A 12,363-nucleotide genomic window follows, 5' to 3' on the forward strand; every position below is an offset into this window, starting at 1 on the left:
GCATTTTTAAGCATTTCTTGTGTTCTGATGGGCTTTATATAATTGACCTCCACAAATCATAAAAGATGGTTTAAAAAAAGAATCTGGGAACTATGTGAATTGCCAATACCTCCTGGAATGCTGCCACATGATTTCCATCATTAGGTTATAGCTACCGGTTAGGGCTGAATTCATCTCACTGAACTTCAGGCATCTGTGAGGTGGCTGTGAGGCACTTGGGGAGAAAAGGCAGCCCCAGGACAGAGCTCTGTAGGCAGGAGGTACCTTCTGTACTGAAACACAAAAGCAAACATTCCACCCTCTCCAAAGAGGATGGGATGAACTGTGCCCTCTCCTCCTCTCTCTTCATAGTCAATGGCCTCAAACTGGATGTCTGAGACAGCTGAAGTTGGGTGAAGAGACCAGACCTTTCCCTCATGTTCCCAGAGGAGAGTTGAAAGTTCTTAAACAATTAAGATTCTTTGATAGCAGTGTTTATTCTGACTCAATGACTCAGCACTTGGATATCAGCCTGGATCTCTGATACCAGCTTTAACAGACCCACCAGAACTTTTGTTACTGGAATGTTGATGCTCTGCCAGCAACATCAGATTTAATGCCCCTTAACACAGTACTCCAGGCTTCTGCTGCAAGCAGTGAGCCATAAAAACACAGGACACTTTGACTTCATACTTTTGCAACTGCCTTTGAAAGTTTTCTGAATCTAAAAACTTTTCAGTTTTATTAGTCCTATAAATAGAACTAATTAAAAATGTTAATGAGCTAGTTATGTAATCCTTTTGGATTTCAGCAAAACTTTCAATATTGTCTCTCCCAGGATCCTTCTGGACAAAATGTCCAGCACACAGCTGGATAAACACAGCCTGGGATGGGTGAGCAATGGGCTCAGGGGTCAGCACAAAGGGTTCCAGTGGAGGGGGTTACACCAGGCTGGTGTCCTGTCCCCACTGGGCTTCCACAGGGCCCAGCCTCTGCCCTGTGGAACAACAGCCTCACAAAGGACTTGGCTGCAGGGCTGGAAGGGACACTAACTAAGTCTGCCAAGGACACTAAACTGGGAGGAGTTGCTGACTCCCTTGAGGGAAGAGAGGCCCTGCAGAGACCCAGGCAAATCAGAGGCTGGGCAATCACCAACCATATGAAGTCCAACCAGGGCAGTCCTGGGTGGATGTGCTTCAGTGCCCCCTGCAGAACCTCTTCTGGTGGGTTTTGCCATGTGCTATTTTAATTGAAATCCCCTGCCTTTCCCTGTAATGGAGAACAGCAAATTAAATATCATGTGCACAATTGGAGCAAACTTTTAAAAAGTAAATAATTCTTATCATTGTTCAGTGTTAGAGATAATCTGAGCTATCAAAGATTGTAAGTTAAAAAAAAGAGGTGCCCTAATAAATGATATTTGTAACTGGCAGCTCTGTAAAATGCCCATTCTGAAAAGTCGTGGGAAATGCCTTCATATCTTCTTCAAAGACAAGCATAAACCAATTAAAAATATTTTTTATTTTTTAAAAATTAATTTTTTATCTTGTTTTCTTCTATAACTTTGTTAGGAAACATTTATTTACATTCTCAGTGTTTTGCTGTAGAAAATGCCAAACTGCCCTGCCCTCAGCTATGGGCAGGCACTTTACCTTCTCATACCTTCCCTTCTCCAAATGCAAAATTGATCTCTAAGCCTTCCCAAGTATTATTCCTATATCAGAAGGATGCTAAAGCAGGGCTACATTGTCAGAACAGTGTTAGAAACTCTCTGGGCAGATTAATGAAATGATAACAGTTGTGTTTAAGAAGCCATGTCCTGGTTGCATTGATGCAGGCAGTGTTTGGATTCCAACCCTCTAGTTCCATATGGAATCCTGCTTCTTTGCCATGTTCTGTTTGCTTGGATAAACAGAAAGTTTTATGGCTGGCATCCATCATAACTTAACTGTAAATATAAAATCTGCTATTTAAATTATTAAATCAAAGAAACTTCCTTGTGAAATTTCTGTCTTGTTTACTGCAGCTCAGGTTTTAGGACCCTTCAATTTTTTTCTCCCCTGTAATCAGTTATGAAAGGTTGGGGAAAAACATTATTTCCACATCAAGAAATGTTTAAAGGATTTAATCAAAATTTTATATGGTCTCCTCCCACACCTCACAGTACTGACCTGCCTTTGCATTTGCCAGGCTGTGAATGCTGAGGTGTGAGCCTCACCCATTAGGAAGAGCCAGTCTAACCTACTAATCCTTTGGTTTTGTCTTTCCAAGTGGATCAACGACTTGGACTTCACAGCTACTTGCTAATGAGAAACTAATAATGGAGTGAGGTGTCCCTCTGCTCTAATTCTGAAGAATTGTTTCCACAACCACAACTTAGCATCAACAATATTTCTTTTGAAGCTTGCATTTCCCCAAAGCACCAAGCCTATACTTAGGCTTGTCCTACTACTTGTCCTGCTGATTTGTTTTAGGTTTTCCTCTGCCTTATTCCAAGCTGGCTTTTGTCTTTTTGAACTGACCCCACTCCCACACAAACACTTCCTAAATAATGAGTAGCCTTTTAATTGACTATATTTGGGAAGCATAGATTTTAGGCGTGGAAACTCTCTAACTTCACTTTGGTGATCTATAAATTAATCTTTTTAATCTTGCCCCCACTTTTTAAATAAGGGGCAAGAAATAGAATTTTACAGCCATTTAAAACATGGATGAAGTCTACATTTTAAAAATAGCACAATAACTTTGCTGTCAGCCATGGCATTCAGAAGACCACATACTTGAATATAACACAAAGGATGCTCCAATACACTCACCCAGCACAGGGCTCTGTCCAGGTGCTACATGCATGGAGAGGAATTTGACCTCAAAGGAATTGTGTGCCAGAGTTACAACTTTTGAGACTACAGCTTAAACACACAAGGGGGAAAAAATTTTGTCATCTGACCTCTCGCACCCAAACTCACCTATTCAAAGAATGTTTCTTAAAATTACTGGTTTTTCACCTTTTCCTACAGCAACACACCCAGGCATCACTATTTGCATTTCCCCTCAGAGAATCCCAGAATGGGTCAGGCTGGAAGGATCAATCTGGTCCAACTCCCTGCTCAGTCAGGGTCACCCCAGAGCACACAGCACAGGATTGTGTTCAGATGGTTCTGGAATATCCAGCGAGGGAGAGAGACTCCACAGCTTCTCTGGGCAGGCTGCTCCAGTGCAGTAAAGAAGTAAAGAATTAAAGTAGAAGAAGAAAACAGTAAAGAAGTTCTTCCTCATGTTCAAGTGGAACTTCTGTGCCTGTTTCTGCCCATTGCCTCATCTCCTCTTGCTGGGAGCCACCGAGCAGAGCCTGGTCCATCCTCTAGGCACCCCCGGTTTTTGAGAGTAAAGACACAAAAGGGGAAGAAATTTTGTCATTGCATTTCTAGCAGCCAAACTCACCTATTCAAAGAATGTTTCTTAACATTATTCTTTTTCCTTCTCCCTTCCCCTCAGCTGCACACCTGAGCATTACTTCACAAAACTACATTGTCAGAAAAAACCTCTGAGAGTCCGGCCCATGACTGAACACCATCGCTATGCCCACCAGACACGCTGTGGCTCTGTGGAGCCGGGAGCAGCCATGGCTGTTTGCAGCCCATGACTGACCATCACTATGCCCACCAGACACGCTGTGGCTCTGTGGATCTGGGAGCAGCCATGGCTGTTTGCAGCCCATGACTGGACATCACTATGCCCACCAGACACGCTGTGGCTCTGTGGAGCCGGGAGCAGCCATGGCTGTTTGCAGCCCATGACTAACCATCACTATGCCCACCAAACACGCTGTGGCTCTGTGGAACCGGGAGCAGCCATGGCTCTTTAAAACGCGCGGTGCACAAACAAACACGCAATGACCCTGCCCCGCCCGGAGCCCTGCCCTCACGAAGCCCCGCCCCCACTGGAAGCCCCGCCCTTCCCTCGGCCCCGCCCCGTCCCGGCGCAGCGCCGCCGGTGGCCGGCAGGGGGCGCTGTCCGCTCACACGGGACACCCGGCGGGGCCGTTCGAGAAACTTCCGGAAGCGGCGGGGTGGAAGTGACGGCGCGCGCTGGCGGCGCTTCCTGTTTGCGGCCGCTGCCGTTTGTCCCGGCGGGAGCGGCGGGAGGGAACCGGCGGCCGCGCTGAGGAGACACCGGCGGGTGAGTGCGGGGCGGACGGGCCCGGGGCTGCCCGGCCGCGGCCGTGCGGGAGGCAGGCGCAGCGGGGAGCGGGCGCTTGGCCGGGCCGCTGTGCTCGGCAGCGGCGTCCCTGGTAGCGGGGCCTCGCGGCGCGGCCGGCGCAGGCCCCGCAGTGCTGGATCGGCCCCGGGTGCCGTGGGGGCTCTGCCAGACTTTGGCGGGACTCGGGGATCGCAGGGAGCTCGGGGAGGGAGCGGCTGCCCTGGGCTCCCCCGGCACTCGGAGCGGGACAAATCCCGGGACGTTCGGTGCCAGCCCGCGCTGCCGCCTGTTCGCCGCAAGGTAGAAAAAAAATGTCCGGATTTCCATTCCTTGCTCACAGTGGTGTCAGTTCCCAGGGAATGAGGGAGAGCCTCGTTTCGTTAAGCAGACCTTGTCCTTAAAGCGCTTTTTGTCGCAGGGTACTGCCTTGGCGGTTTGCGAGCGGTATTGCGTTCTCCTTTCTCTACAGTCCCTGAAAGGAGATGGGGGTGAGCTGCGGGCCGTGAGAGCCTGCAGTGAGAGGACCAGAGGAAATGGCCTTGAGATGAGACGGGGGAGATTCTGATTAGATAAAGTATTAGATAGTTGAATAGATAATGTATTAGATATTTCGCATTTAGGGTGGTCAGGCGTTGGAATAGGTTGCCTAGGGAGGTGGTGGAATCACCATCCTCGGAGGTGTTGGGGAGCGCTTGGATGTGGCGCTGGGGGTTGTGATTAAGGGACAGTGGCGGTGTTGGGGGATGTTTGGGCTGGATGATCTCAGCGGCATTTTCCACCCCTGATGATCCTAAGCCGAACGCGCTGTGTTTCTCCCCGATGAAGCAGTTCCGATACGTTCCGCTCCGTGTTTACTGCTCGGGGTAGGGGCAGCAGGGAGGTTTGTTGTGGGTGAGGTCGGCAGAGCTCGGGCGTTTTGAGCTCGCTGTTTGCCAGGTTCCGAGCCGAGTTGAAAACTGACACTCCAGGTAAGGAACACTGTTTGCCGTCAGTATTTGTTGCACTTCGGAGAGCACAGTGGCCTGGGTTTACGACTCGCGTTCCTATTTGCACCAACACTTCGTGCTGTGTTGCTGCCTGAGCTTTCCTTGGCTGCTGAAAACGTGTGCTTCAGCCATGCTAACAAAGGTGTTAGAAATAATTCAAAACACTGAAAAATCTGTTCTAAATTGTAATAATAATAAATGCTATTTATTTAGACACGGTAACATGAAAGCTGTGTTTATAATGTGCAAACGGTTAGGCTTGTGTCATTGCATAGTCAGTGATCAAACCCAAGAGTTTTTAGGGTATAAAGTGTCAAAATGTGGTAAGAACAAGGTGCTGACACAAAGGGAACAACTGCGATGAAGCAAGGCTCTGCCTCTCTGGTCCTGCAGCAGAGGTTGCACTCACTGCTGCCTGCTGACCTTAATTTTTGTTTACCCTTTGGAGATCCTTGTACTCCAGTTAGGGATTTTATGTTCAGCTGGTGATCAAGAGCCTAGTAGTGAAAATACCATTTAGTTTGATGGATTATGTTGTCAAAGAAGATTTGTTTGGACCAATGAGTAAATGTATTTGTTTGGACCAATGAGTAAATGTATTTACAGATCTTGTCTCTGTGATTACTTTTTTATTGCAAACAACCAGAATTTTAACTATTGCCCAACACTATTCTAACTTTGTATACTCCCCTTGGCGCCTGTGCTGACTTCTCAGTGGAGAATAAGAGTTTGTTGAAAATGGAAGTTAGGTTAGTATTAAATTTTCTTAAATAATCTCTATTGGAGTAGAAGTTTAAATTGCTGCTTTTATTGGCAGCACTGTTTAGACTGCAGTGCTACTAATAATGTAAACTAAATCTGTAAACTGCAGAGTTCCCCTTGTTCTCCATCGGGCTTGTCTTTTAAGTGCTTGTGCTTTCAAACTACAGCAGATTCTTACCCGGGCACCTTCACTCTCTGGTATATTCTCTGTCCTTCCCAGATCGATGCAGTTTGCTAATTTATCTTGGCTGGGCTTGGGAAGAAGGAGGTAAGGGCTTTACTTTTGTGTAACACTGAAGTTTTATTTAGAGGGCTAATGATTTTTTTTTTTAATAGATAAATAGATTTCTTTACCGACTGATTCTTTCTTTTATCCATTAGAAGTTTTGGAATGTATGCGAGGAGAGGGAATAACTTATGTTAAATCATCATCACCTTAGGCAGGATATAGGAGTACCTAACAGTATACAAGAAATAAATACCCGGGTTTTGGTTTGTTCTGCATCCGTGCCGAGCTCGTTGGCGCAGTGAGCTCTGTGAGCTGAGCTTGCGTGGGACGGGGGCGGTGACTGCGATGTCCCCAGCCCGGAGGTGTCGCAGCCGTGGCCTGGAACGGCGGAAATGTCAGCGCGGGAGCCGGGGCCGCTCGGGGCCGCTGCCTGGGCAGGACAGGACGGGAGAGGACAGGAGGCTCTCCAGGCTTCCAGAGCGCATCCACCGCTTCTGAGCCGTGCAGTCAGGCTGCCTTTGAAGGGAATTCGTTGCTGTAATTTTCGATTTAGCTGTGCGAGGTTTATGTTTAAGCATTGTGCTCCTTAAGTAGGAAGTGCTCCATTTCTCTAATAGCATTTGTAAAGAACCTCAGTTGTGTCCTGGAAACATTTCCTGACAAAGCTTTTCCTTTGTCTTATTCGAGCAATGGAAGGATTAGTGAGAAATTACTTAGCTTTGTCAAAACTTGTTGGATATTGCATATGATGATTGTTTCTTTCAAAATAGATTTAAAATAAAACTGTAGTTGAGGGTATTGGTAGTTTCAATTCTATTTTCTTTTGAATGAAATACATTTGAATGGATGTTAGATTTTCCTTACTTTAGACTTAATGAAATCATTCTGCTTTATTTATTTAACAGCTAGGGAAGAAATAATTCATGCATATGCATTTCACTCCTACAGTTACTAGTTGTAGGTTTTATGTTTTCTATTTGTTCTGAGTACTGAAATCCCACTGATATTAGTGAGGACTCAGTACTTAACAAGGTTCTTAAAGGCCATATAGTAAGTCTGAAGCCATTCATAGCTACATTGCAGCTATATTTTATTAAAACTTTAATTTTTCTGATTAGAATTTTTTTTTCTCTCTTAAAATGTAGCCTGAATCTGTCACTGCCAATCAACACTCTGAAAAAGAACTTGCTCTTTGCTTTAATGAAGCTTTTTTTTCCTTTTTCTTTGGCTTAAATAAAGTTACCATGACTCAAAAACACTTCAGGGGAAATGTGTAGAAACTTTGAACTATTTTCTTTTCCCTAAAGGATCATGTGTTTGCATGTGATTATTTGCCTAAAACTTTCTGGGCAATGTCTTTCAGTTGAAGCTTTCACTGTTTTTAATTGCTTAATCATACGCAGATCATATATTTTTAAAAATAAGATACAAATTTTACTTTGTATAAAATAGCCTTTTATGGTTAGTTTTAGGAGAGTGACAGTGTTCCAGATATTTGTGACACAATTCCAAATTTGGACACCTGAGTTGTTTTGGAAAAGTGCTCCTTTGCTTTAAGGAAGGATCATGAATAAGTCCCCTTTTATCAGAGATGAGATGGATAAGCAGGAGAGTCTCAGCCAAGGGAGTGAGGGTGGCCTGTTGACTGATCAACATCCTTTCCTGTTTTTTGTTAGCCAGTGTACATTTTTTCACAGATGAAGGTTTTGGATTTCTTCTGTTGCCATTTTTGGTTGCTTCAGTCTTTTTTAATGGTTTCTTCCTTGTTGCTGTCTACAGGCTTTCCATGTGCCAGGCAGCAGTTCAGACCAAGTCTGTAATTCCTGCCAGAATTGTGTCTTGCTGGCCTTGGGGAGGAGAGCAGTGGACAGGACTCTTTGTAGCTTCCTGCCTTAAGGGGTGAGGGTGTCCTGGTCAGGTGCCTCTTGTTTGGCTGTGGTGGAGTTTTATTGTTGCTGGCTTTTCTACAATGGAACATGAGCTGCAAGGTAAAGCAGCCAGCCCAGCTGCCTTCTCCCTGTGTGAACTGGTATAATAATAACAACTGTATCCAAATCCACTCTGCTCTCTGACATACAAGCAGGATGTTTGCTGTAAACATGAGATTAAACTAAGCTTTTTGGAATGTGCATTTTATTAAATTCATCTCCTGAGGATACTGAGGGAGTATTAAAATAATGAGCATAAACATGGCTATTTAAGTACATCGTATTAATTTAAATTATGTGGTAAATTGACATTTTTCCATGGAACAATAAATTTCAGGAGCCTGTGAAGTTAAACTGACAGTTTTTCTAAGCTTAGGTAAGTAAAAGCTAAAAGTATTGAAGTTGTTAATATGCTTTAGTCTGCACTGTGTATATATAAGTGGGAGGAAAAAATTAATGCTGGTGCCTTGTTTAAATGTATTTTTCACGTTTATTAATCACAAAACTTACACAGGTTTTCTTGCTCTGTGTTCTTGTACTCATAGATAGCTTTACTTGTTCCTTAGCATTCTTACTCTTAAAAATGTTCTGGTAAACTGTTCTGGTAAACTTTGTGTTAGCACAGTGAATTTTTGTGAGTTCAGCCTAAGTGAACTGGGATTCAGAGCAGGGTGTTTGTTCCTCCAGAGCTGACAGCAGGATGCAATCCTTTAGTTAATTCCGTGGAAAGCAGCAGGTGCTGGCACCTGGGTGGCTGTGGGGCCTGCAGAGGATGTTGACGAGTGCCTGCTCTGTGAACTTTGTGAATCAGGGGTTTGGAACTCCATCCTGCTCTCCAGGTGACTGCTGGAGTCACTAAGCTCGAGCTATTCTGGCATCTTTGAGGACTCTCTGTGCTGCCCATTGCTTCATGGCCAGAAATAGATAACTTTTTCTGACTAAGCTCACTGCAAAGGTCGCATGCCCCTTGCTGTCTGAATTCCCTTCTGGCTGCTCTAAAGAATTTCTTGTTTGGATGCTTTCCCCCATTCTGTATTTAGTTAGGGGTGCTTCTTTGTCATCCCTGCTGCTTGTTTGTCTGATTACTTGCTTTTCTCTGGCATCTGATCTTGGAAAACTTTGGAGCTCTCTACATATCTGTCTTCTGTAATACTTCTCATGCTTTTTATGTAGCTGAGGACTGTGCTGTAAAGAGAGTTTATGGGCCAGGTTTTGAGTAACTCAGGCTGAGCTGTGTGGGGAGGGCCTGAGGCTGGTCATGTGTCCATGTAGTTCAGGGCCACTGTAAACCAGAACAAAGTGCTTCTCCTGTGATGCCTGAGAAATCTATAAACTATGGAAACCTTTGATTCACATAAACATTTGCCTGTTTGATTTTCATGCCCCAAAGAAGGAGTTGGAGTAGCTGATAGCACACTGTAAACATAGTGCAGTTCCCAGCTCAGGGAACTACAGATGTTTGTGAGCAAACATGAAGGCCATAAAACATCTTTCAGCTGTTTTTTTTTTTTTGTTTGTTTTTTTTTTTTTTTTTTTTTGGCTTGTATTTTCTTCTGAAATTTTGAAGATTTTCTGTGGATGGAGGCAGGAAATCAGCTAATGTGGGCTGACTTCTTCCTTGCTTTAGAAAAAACTCTCAAGTGCCTAATTAATGAGCCTTGCTTGTATATTTGGAGAAAAATTATTTGACATATTGTGTGTTTGGAGAAGATTTTTGTCATGTCATTGTGATTCGGACAGTTGGGTGGTTTCTTGCAGGGACGTATGTGGTTTGCATCTTTGAAACATTTTGGCATTTTCAACATGCACATTCCTAGCCTTAAAAGTACTGATTTATTTTTTTTTTAAATTGGCCATCTTCTATTTTCTAAATCAGTGGTCATCCGTATTCTGCTTTATTGTAAGCTGATGGTGGCTGTTTTCTTGAGTGAGTATTTTAAATAATTCTGTCCTGAAAAGATTGCAGATAGAGGTCTTTTCTAGTTTGTGAATATTGTTGGGTATTTTGGGGGAGGGGGGTTTTGTGGGTGTGCATGGTGTTTTTTTGGTCAGTCTTACTGGCTGTTGAGGGGCTAAATACAAGCTGACATTTTTTTTCTTTAGCTGGACAAAAGAAGCTGCAGATGAGTTTTTTTCATGTAAATATTTTTAAAACCTTTTTACATACAAAAAGTTCCTATGATAACTGAAGTTTCAGCAGTATGGTTTATGCTTCATGATAATGAACAGATAGAAATGACAGGATATTAGAGATGAATGTTTCCTGTCACCTGACTTAGGTGACACTGATTAGGAGAAGAAGAATATTAAGAATTTGGATTTTTTTGAAGGTCTCTGGCTTGTTTTAATTCCAGACTTTATACTAGTGACAGTAAAAACTGGGCAGTAACACTCACTAAAGACAATATGCAATCCCTAGACATTTCTTTGAAACAAATAATTTCTCTATCTTGAAGGAGTAGCTTTTTAGGGTCAGAGTTATCTGTTAAGAGGTGATCATGCTTCAGCTTTGTTTTTTTGTCCCAACTTTAGGCTTCTGCTATCTAAGATACATGGTGTTTATATTGAGTCTGAACTTCACAGCTCTGCAGCATTGCTTTTAAACAAGCAGGAAAGTTTAAAAAAATACTGTGTTGAAATCAATATGACTACCTGTGTGCACAAAGTTCTCTAGGAAATGTGATTTATTTTTTACATCAAAGTTGCTTTTCCTACATGCTTTTTCTAGTTAGAAGCTTGAGTTTTAAGTTTTCCCTGTAAGATACATACCAGAATTGAGAGGAGAGCTAATGAAAGTCTTGTATAAGAAAAGGAGAATATGGAAAGAACACTTAGTGTTATGGTATATGCTCCTGTCCTGGGGCTTCTTGCTGGTTGCTTACTAGTTTTAGGCTGGTATCTCTTGTTAGGAGGGACTCTGACCTTTGGCCTTAAGCTGGACTCACGCTTAAGGGATTCCCTCCTGATTTCTTTGCAGACTATAGATTCCATATATGTGTTCCTCAGAAGGCTGGCTGTGGGATTTGATAACATACTTACCCATACTGACTTGGCTCCTCACCTCTGTGTTCACAGAGCTGTTCTAATTGTTGTGTGGGAAACAGCAAAACTAGAGAGGCCAGTTGATAGCAGATATCCTGGGATATTTTTAGTAATCTGTATGTTTACATATTGAACACTGCCATTAGTACATTGTTATTATTGGCATTCTTAATTTTAATGCACGTCCCCCAACTTCCTTTGGTGTTGGTCACAGTATTAACTATACCCTTATGGTTTTTTTGATGTGGAGATTTCTTCAAAGGGCTATTTACTTGCTACACTTTAATTTTGTGTTTGTGGGACTGTATGGTTGAGTAGATTGCTAAAACCACCCAAGTTTTAAACGTGTGGGTCTTCCAATACATTTGCTTCTTTAAGTGGTTTGGAGAGGGGAGGAGGCATGGCAGGGTATCTCTTAAACTGGTTTTGCCATTTGAGGAAATGTGTGTGTAACCATAATCCATAATTAAAGTTAATTAAGCTTTAACCTACAGCAGGAACATATTTTGAAGATGTACCAATTTATTTTGAAACGAAGTATTTTTTTAGTGTTTGTATCCCAGGATGTTGAAAGATACATGTAAAAGTAGTACAGTAAATTAATTTTAGAATATTTCACTAGGCTACATCATACTTGGTTTTCTTGGGAAAGAAAAGGAAACTGAGACTGCCTGCATTAAAATGAAAAACACTGAATGACTTGAGGCGGAAAAGGTTATTTCAATGAATTTTTGTTCTTGATGCACAAGATAAGAAAATGTGACTAATACATTGCTGTATTATGTTCTGAGTGTATTTGGGTGACTTTCCCTGCAACAAGTTGATAACTACTGGAAAAGGTCCCTGTTTCCTTGTTCCTTAAATTGAAACAAGCCAGCAGTGGTAGGATGGAAAGGGGATTGGAAGTTTTGCCAGAATGGAGATTTTTTAATGGTGGAGAGAAAGGCAGCACTGCATGAAGACATGAAACATTCTTGAAACTTTTTAGGAAGGTTCTTTCATCTTAATGGTCATTTAGTTGGAGTAATGGTCAGTGTAATTGTTCCTTGTAATTATTCTCCAATGTTGACAAGAAACTGTCAGTATTTAAATTGCTTTTTTAACTTGTGGGTCTCTCAGGACTCTTGTGGTAACTGTTCTTTTATACTAACAAACACGAGGCGCCTCTGCACTTGAGTTGGTTGGTTACCTTGCAGTTGGAGCAATCTTGCCTGGTTATGCGCTTCTCTTGGTAAAC

At 43.0% G+C, this 12,363-nt stretch overlaps 1 protein-coding gene across 2 annotated transcripts in view; it reads left to right on the plus strand.

Annotated features, from left to right (window-relative positions):
- The first annotated feature begins 4,031 nt into the window (after positions 1-4,031).
- Positions 4,032-12,363, plus strand: part of DNAJB6 (DnaJ heat shock protein family (Hsp40) member B6) — a 57,621-nt gene continuing 49,289 nt past the window's right edge. For both annotated transcript variants that reach the window (XM_066551133.1, XM_066551124.1), the window contains exon 1: positions 4,032-4,158. The gene's annotated coding sequence lies outside the window, so the exon portion shown is untranslated. The remainder of the gene's footprint in view (positions 4,159-12,363) is intronic.

Source organism: Molothrus aeneus, chromosome 1 (genome assembly GCF_037042795.1).
Source record: "Molothrus aeneus isolate 106 chromosome 1, BPBGC_Maene_1.0, whole genome shotgun sequence".
Lineage (NCBI taxonomy): Eukaryota > Metazoa > Chordata > Aves > Passeriformes > Icteridae > Molothrus > Molothrus aeneus.